An 8,656-nucleotide genomic window follows, 5' to 3' on the forward strand; every position below is an offset into this window, starting at 1 on the left:
CACCACCACCACCACCTCCATCACTACCAACACCATCCAACCATCACCACCACCACTGTCAGTAACACCACCACCACCACGACCCGAATGTCATGGTCTACTCACTTGATGTCAGAGGCTGACCTTCTGAACACCAGTCTTCCCATCTGCCTACCAGAATCGAATTGGTTCAATCTTTTTTTCTTTCTAAATTTTACTTACTTTGTTATTGTTGCTGAGAATATGCCCAGTAAAACCTACACCAATTCAATCTCTACACATACAATTTAATGACATTGATGATGTTCTTTAATTAGCACAACAGTTCTCACCGTCCGAATCTGAGCTGATCTGGTCCATTAACATGAACTTACTGTCCCCTCAGGTTCCTGTCTCATCTTGTGAGCTGCTGTGGTCAATTCGATCCAGAACACACAGTTCTTAAAGTGTATGATGCTCCAGGCAGACCATTTCTGCTAGTGAAATGCTGTTTGCTTTTAGGATGACCAGGGTATATGTATGGTTTAAAGATGATCTCAGGGTAATAGTTTCAAAGATTCGTCCATAAGCCATGGTTCTAAGAAGTCTATATATAGTCCAGGAAAATCCTCTCTACATATCCCCCCTTGTGATCAGGATTCTTCTGTGGAAACTTTCATCAGAACCCCCAGTAATGGTAGCTGGAGCCATCGAGCTCTAGTCTTAAGGGAAAGGAGGCAGTTGTTCCTAGAAGCCATGAACTACACATTCTGTGGTCCTCTTCTCATTCTGAGTCTTCTCACTCGATGTTCCAGGTGCACAGAGTGATTGTTGAGCCGTGATGGCCGGGTCACAAGCTTTCAGGGACCCAGGCACCACATAGTGAGCTGGGAGGAAGCAGAGGAGATCTAAACACATTATTAGGCCACGTTACTAGAATGCTACATGAGACCATGACCCTGAACCTTCAAACCAAGGAGCCAACTGCTGTGAGGTGGTGGTTGTACTTAACTAGCCTCAGTAGCGACTCCTGATTTGGTCATACTTGCAAATATATCTATCACACTATTTCTGCCTGTTCAACTTTTTTTTGGGTACAACTCATTGAAAATCATTACCATAACCAATAGAGCAAACTTACATTTAACTCATGCAATTAAAAACAATTTTCTTTCTTTGCAATTGCCATGACTTTAACCCCTCTTTCCCTCTTCTTCCTGCCCTGGCAACCACCAGTGCACTTTGGTCTCCACACATTCGCCTCTTCGGGTCTTTTATCTGAATGAGGTCAAACAATATCTGTCCTTTTATGACTGGCTTACTTTGCTCAGCACAATGTCTTCCCGCTCCATACTTCCTCCATCAGGACTTGGTTTTCCCGCTGCATGAGTGGTACTCCACTGTACGCATCCTTTGATGATGCCTGAGGTGAGCAGGACCCTGCAGACAGACTTTGGTGGGATGGGGTGTCCAGGGTGGGGCTGGGGGTGGGGCAGAACACAGTGTCCTCATTGCGCTGCTGAACTTGGGATGGACGCTAGTGCCATTCTGGTGCTGTTCTCAGACTGAACTGCACTCCGGGACCAAAGGCACTCAGCTCACAAGCTCACGGAGGACCGGCTCTGCAGGAGACCACATGTCTCTGAGCCCCACGACACAATGGATCAGTGGCCTCGGGCTTGGGGGCTGGAGCTGGCCTTGCTGTGGCCATCCCTGTGCCTGGCCGTCCTGGAGGAGCGGGTGGACTCTGTGCCCCGTGTGCTCGTGAGGCGAGAGGCTCAGTGCACAGGACTCTTTCTAGGGTGGTGGCTGGAGCCTTCATGCTGGGAGAGGTGTCCCTCACCTGACACTTCTGGACAGGAGAGTCCCTGGAGGGGAGAGCAGCCCCAGGCTGGAGGGCTGTGTTCTGCGAGCCGCTGTCCACTGCACAGTGTCCACCTCTCCCCTCTGACCATCGTCCACACGTGCAGATGGAGCCAGCATCTCCTGTGACACAGAATGGGGTCCTGCTGGAGCATGCTCCGCCATGTTAGGCGGGGATGGAACGGTAGTGCCTCCAGCCCCCTGGAAAATTCCCTCGTGGGGCTGAGAGACAGGCGAGACCAGTCCATCCCCAGCCCGGCTGGCTGCACATCTGGTGGATGTTAGTGTGATGACTGGAGTTCTGGTGAGGTCCACCAGGTTGTCCAGGGGACAGAGGAAGGCAGTACCCAAGGTGAGCAAACTATCAAGAGTCTGGTGTGATTTTACTCACTGATGTGGGACCCTGACCCCAAATCTATCCTCCGCAGGCACCTCTGACTGGGCTTTGACACCTGCCCCGGTGGACAGGTGTGCTCTGAGGCAGGAGGGTCAGAGGGAATCTTTGTCAGGCTGCTGGAAGACCCCCAGGAGATGCAGGGTGCCCCACCCCACAGTCCCTGTGACTTTCAACTGCTGTGAGGTCGCTGGCTGGGAGGCTGACTGCTGTGGGTAGGGACATGGGGTCTCCCCACTCCAGGCACCTGCTCCTAAAACAGACCCTCATGCTCCCCTCACCCACCTGCTAACCATCCCCTCACGCTCCCTCACCTCTCCCCCTCCCTGGAGACCTTGAGAGAATGGCTCTGATTAACGCATTCACTCAACCAATCTGCATATTTGTTTCTAGTTATTCATTTTGGATCCTCCAAATTTGCATACTCATCAGTCCTTGCCTTGCAAATTACTTCTCTAAGTGTTAGCAGAGCAAATGCACTTTGAGTTGGAAACTGAGCCTAATGCCAGCCTGTGACCTCTCTGGGGACCCCTTTGCTCCAGGAGAGACATCTCTGCATGCAGGACCCCTTGCAGCGTTCTGTTCTCCGCCAGCCTGCACCTTGGTCTGTTGGTAGACGCCTCATGTGCGGTGTGCAGAATCGTTAGGAGCGGCTTCATTCTTCGATGAGGGTGGGCTTTCCTGAGGAGGCAGGGCATCTGCATGGTCCTCTCCCCAGGACAGGAGTGCAGCGCCCAGATAGTGGTGAGCAAGGAAGCAGATGGCTTCATGGCACTTGGGACTTGGAAGCAAAGCACGGAGGGGCCCCTCCTGGAGTGGCGGAAGGGGGGAGGCCCGGCCAGGTGGGAGAAGAGGGGGACTGCCAGGAGCTGTCCCCTCCCAGCGGGCTTTGAGGGAATATTGCAGAAACAGGCCGTGGAGAAGCTGCAGCTCAAAGAAACAGGAGGGGCGGCCCCTTCCAGAGTCATCAAGAGCCTCCAGCCCAGAGCCCGAGGCAGTAGAGGCCACCAGATATCCTCCCTGCCCTCCCTTCTCTGGGCCTCTGGCTCTCTGTTGAGCCCGTCTCCCCAAGGCCCCTGCAGGGGTGTGGAGACCCCTGGCTGCTCTCTGGCCGGATGCAGAGCTGGGGGACTCGCAAGGCCCTCTAGTGTGAGAGACCCAGTGGTGTCCATTTGCTAGCCCTGACTGCTCTGCTCTGCACCTCCCAGCGTCACTGACTCCAGCCCCCTGCAGGGAGCGGCTCGCCCAGCCTGCAGCCCAGCCCCCCTGTATAGCGGAGCTGGCACTCTGCTGGCAGTTCTGCACCCTCTGGGGTGGGAGGTTCCCTAAAGCCCCAGGGCATTCCAAGCACATTGCACAGGGCAGGTGCGATGGCCCAGCTGTGGGTGTTGGGGTGCTGATGGGAGCCTCTGAGTGGTGCAAGCAAAGAGGTTTGGGGTGCTTGAACCCAGTGCCAAAGGACAGTCTGCCCAGGGCTGTGCCTGCTGGGTGCCTTCACCTGGCTGCTGACCCTGCTGACCCTTCCCGTGTGAAGCTGTGTTGGGGCTGAGGGGACCTCAGAGCACTCAGGCTCGCAGGTCAGAAGACTGCGCTGCTTCTCGCCTGACAAAACCTGGCTCAGTGGGTGGATGGCCGGGGGCTCGCCAGGTGGCTGAGACTCCTGTCTTGGTGCTCCCTCCTCTTGGGGCTGCGGGACATGACCTGTGGCAAGTAGGTGACTTGCAGCTAGCCTAGGTAGCCGGGAGCCCCACCTGGGCCCAGGACCCTGGTCCTCCTGCCTCTCCCTTCTCTCTAGCCCCGCCTCCCTGGTGGCCCCCAAGCAGGGAAAGCAGACCCCGATTGCAGAGAACTCGGCATGCAAAGTTCGGTGTTCCCTCCCTGACTCCAGAAGGTTCTTTTTCCAAGTGCAGAAAGGCAAGTGTGGCCTCATCCCCAAGAGGAGACCAGGTGGTGACCGTCACAACCTGACGGGTCTGGAAGAAGCCAGGAGCTTCTTCATGTGTACCCGGAGACAGCCAGGTCCCCCTCCTCACCCCTCCTTGCCCCCTGTCCTCTCTGAAAGGCTAGCTCCCCCTGCTGACCCAGGGCAGCTGGGCCCAGAGTGGAGGGACAGACGCAGGCTCCGTGGGCAGATGGAGAGGACAGTATCTGGGATGATGTGGGGACGGCCGGTGACTGCCAACATGCGCTCCTAGGCGGGCCTGTTGCAGGCCTGGGGTGGGAGGTCATCTGGGATTGGTGACCATGGACCTGGGCTGTCCCCCTCCCTCTCCAGGCCCGCACCTTCTCCCTCTTGTTCATGGGCTCCCAAATGGACTTGACCTACCACCCCCTTTTCAGAGAAAAATGTCTCAGCGCCCTGCTGGCAATTAAGTGTTTGTCTACAGCCCCTGCTCAGGCATTAAGTGTGGGCCCCTGCTTTTGCAGCCCCTGGATCATCTACCACCCCGGGGGTGCCTGCCTTTGAGAAAGGCTGCCGTTGGTCTGATACCAATCCCCACGTGATACCTCACAAATCTTCACATTCATTCACAACCCGGAAGGGGACAGGACACAGATGCAGCACGTGGGTGCGGTTCATGCTCAAATACACCCAGACATAGGCACACACATGTGTGTGAAACAGTTACCTCCACCAACATGGGCGCACAAACACTCATGGTCGCACACACACAGACTCAAACTTCCTGGCATACGTACTCACACGCAGGCCATCTCCACTGAAAGGCTAGTTCTGTTCCTGACCTGACATTTGACCTCTGAGGTCAGATTTACCAAATGCAACAATGGCACCTCCCGATGGAGATAAGCACCAGGAATCCAAGGGCTAACATTCCATTTGCAACGACCTGAAAGATAATTAAATCGAACTGATCCTGTAAGAACATTTTTTTTTTCTTGCCTGTGATTTTTTCTAAATCATTCTACTGGGGCCTCGTACAGCACTTATCAGCATCCATCCATCCATCCCTGTGTCAAGCACATTTGCATATTTGCTGCCATCATCATTTTCAAAACATCTTCTTCCTACTTGAGCCGTTGGTATCAGCTCCTCATTTCCCCTCCTCTCCATCTTCCCTCCCTTGATAAGTCATTATTATTTTTTCATGGGTGTAAGAACATTCTTATCAAAAGATAGCTATCTAAAATCAGGAGGATTGGAAGAAAATGTAGGCTACCTGCCATTTCTCCCTCAGATACTTGCTCTATGTCCATAGAACCATGAATTATATTTGCTATGAACACAGAGTTATGCTCTATGCGTAATTTCTTGCAGTGAGCCAGAGTTGTTGGGAAAAATTGTCAGCCACGTATGTGGCCCTGGATGGTCTAATGGAAGTGGGTGTGGTCAGAAGTGGCAAAAGCTCACCTGTGGCCTATGCCCAGTGTGGGTGACGCCGACCAAATGCTCTTCTTTAGAAACAAAACTGAAGCTGCATCCAATGACGGGGCTGCGGTCTCACCTGAGATAAGAAGTTTTCCAGTTTGATAGGCAGCCTATGAAATTCAGGTATGCTTTATGAAGGACAGGTGTGAAATGTACATCGGCCTTAAGGACACACGGCAATGACCCTTTCTCAATGTCCACCAGGAAAAGTGCAGCTACAATTCGCAAGTGAAAGATCAAGACCGCATGGCCATCTGGGAGAACTAGGGCTAGGGTGATGGGTTAGGGTTAGAGGGTTAGAGCAGCAGTTCTCAACCTATGGGTCACGACCCCTTTGGGGGTTGAACGACTCTTTCACAGAGGTCGCCTGATTCATAACAGTAGCAAAATTACAGTTATGAAGTAGCAACAAAATGATTTTATGGTTGTGGATCACAAGGGTCGCAGCATTAGGAAGATTGAGAACCACTGGGTTAGAGGGTTAGGGCTTGTAGGTTAGAGCTAGAGTTAGGGTTGGGATAGGGTTAGGGTTAGGTTAGAGCTAGGGTTAGGGTTAGTGGGTTAGGGTCCACTTGGTTAGAGGGTTAGGGTTAGTAGATTAGAGCTAGGGTTAGGATTGGGTTAAGGTTAGGGTTAGTGGGTTAGGGTTGGGTTAGGGTTAGGGTCAGAAGGTTCTGGTTCTGGTTAAGGTTAGGGTTAGGGTTAGTGTGTTAGGGTTACGGTTGGGTTAGGGTTAGGGACAGAAGGTTAGGGTTAGTCCCCTGGAGAATGAGCAGGTTAGGGTTAGGGTTAGGGATAGAAGGTTAGGGTTAGGCCTGCATAGTCCCCTGTAGAAGGAGCAGGTTTTGACTGAGGCTTGTGCCCCTTCCATCCTTGAGTGACAGTGAAAGTTCAGATTTCACACTTTTCTTACTCAGGGTAAGGTCATGATATTTAAATGGATCAAAAACCAAGAAGTGAATAAAACCAAAAGAGAGGAACTTGGTGTGGGCAATAGTGGACCCTCATCTTTTGTGGAGAAGTCAGAGGACAGAGGCCACTCCCAGCACAGAAAGGATTCCTTCCACGGTGTTGCGAGTTTGCAAGATTATTAGATGTTCAGATCTAAAGCAAAGAGAAACCTTTAAGAAAACAAGTGCTGCAAATGCTGACCTCCGTCTGGCTCTGTGAGCAACCAGGGTTGGGTGGAGACCCCAAGGGCAGCCAGAGGCAGCATTCAAAAGGCAACATCAGTGGGTCCCAACAGCCACGGAACAAAATCGCGCCTGCAAGCCGGTGACTGTGGTTTCTCCACAGAGCCAGGAGAGCCTGTCCGGAGCTGCCAGCAAGCGGCAAGAGGAGGCACTGACCTCGGCATATGAATTAATTCCTAACCTCGGTAATTGTTGCCTATTAACTAATTCCTGTTCTTGGTGGTGGATGCATGTTAAATCATTCCTGACCTCAGTGGTCAGTGGATATTAACTAATTCAGCCCCTTCCATTGCTGCTCTCAGTGGGATTTCCCCACCATTTAAAATCTTCAGATAAAAGAGGTGGTCTTGAGTCAGCACAGCCTCTCACCACTGCCACGCTGTCTGTGTGGGCTCATTCTCCATCTCCACCCCCCCCACACACCTTTGTGCTCCACTGGCCTACCCACTTAAGTCAGAATGAGGAAGTGGAACCCTTCAGATGGGAAGTTCCCATTCACCAATCTAGTTGCATTTGTGGGAACGCTTTTTCTGTGTGTGTGTGTGTAGGTATACAACTGTGAGTGTTTATCTAGATATACTATTCAGTACAGAGAACATGAATTCAAATACTGTCATGGTCGTGTTTTTTTTTTGTTAAGAAAATTTTTGTGGTTTTATTGTATAATGAGGCATTGAAACATCTGAACAAATCAGTATCTGGGCGGTGAGGCAGCTGCTTTCTCCTTCACTTCTTTGGGTTACTAGAGCAACTTGTCAGTAGATTTTTTTAAAAAGAAAAAAAAAAGAGGGAAAACTTTTTGCATTACTTAAGTCTTTCCAAGGCATGCGATGGTACAACACAAACTTCTGTCAGATGCGACTAGCTAGTGTCCAAACATCATGCACAGCACCTGGGTGGCAGCAGCGCACTGCGCCCCTCCCACTGCGGCGGCCGAGCTGGTGCATGATGTTTATTCACACTGGAGGAGTGTGAATAGTATCGGGAGGAGGAGGACGAGGAGGAGGGTGGAGGAAACAGCGTGAGTGCCTGGCTGGGATGAGGTCAGCCGAAGTTGTGCAGAGCCAGCCTGAACATGTCGTTGGTGCACACCCAGGCATCGTTGATGTTCTTTAGTAGGAACATCTGGTGAAAGCCCATGATGGGGTCTTCATCGGCCTTCAGCTGGCCCACAACCATGCTGAGGATGCAGCTGTTTGGCGTGGGCTGATGGTCCTGCGACGTGATGCTGTGCTGGATTTTCTGGAACCGAACTCTAGACAACTTCTCCACAATGGCAGCTTTCTCCTGGAACTGCTGTCCTTCCCACGTAAGGCATGATGCATCAATATAAATTGCACCCAGTTGGGTCTGTCGTTATCAAATAACTGGTAGTAATGCTGAATGAAGCTGGATCCAATCTGTTCCCAAATCGGCTTGTCTCCCATTCTGGGGCATTGCCCGGCCTCGTGGAGACCCAAGGGGCTGGCACGATGGCGGCAGCGGCGGCGGCAACCAGCGCGGTCTTGTCATGGTCGTTTTTATCTAAAAACTACCCCAGTACTCTACCCAGACTCCTGTGTATCCTGGTTTTCCTGGAAAACATATGTCTTCTTCCGGGTGAATAATTGATATTTTCTTAAATAAGTGGGTGTTCTCTGACTTCTGCTCTAGCTGTTTCATCACACGATTGCAGTTTAAAAATCCAGTTAAAATGGATTTTTACCATAAGAAAAGGGACAAGGGGGGACAGAGGACAGCTGACTGGGGTGGTGAGTTATTGCCCAAACAAACTCTTTATAAGTTTGCAGACAGATGCATGGATTCACGTGGTGCATTGTGGAAGTTCTGTGGGTAAGGCTCTGGTCGGGTGACAGCAGC

The 8,656-nt window shown here is 51.8% G+C and overlaps 1 pseudogene; it reads right to left on the minus strand.

Annotated features, from left to right (window-relative positions):
* Positions 1-7,785: 7,785 nt before the first annotated feature.
* On the minus strand, positions 7,786-8,250 carry LOC101638763 (annotated as a pseudogene).
* Positions 8,251-8,656: the final 406 nt, after the last annotated feature.

Source organism: Echinops telfairi, unplaced genomic scaffold, assembly GCF_000313985.2.
Source record: "Echinops telfairi isolate 266 unplaced genomic scaffold, ASM31398v2 ScPeMD7_3;HRSCAF=10, whole genome shotgun sequence".
Classification (NCBI taxonomy): Eukaryota; Metazoa; Chordata; class Mammalia; order Afrosoricida; family Tenrecidae; genus Echinops; species Echinops telfairi.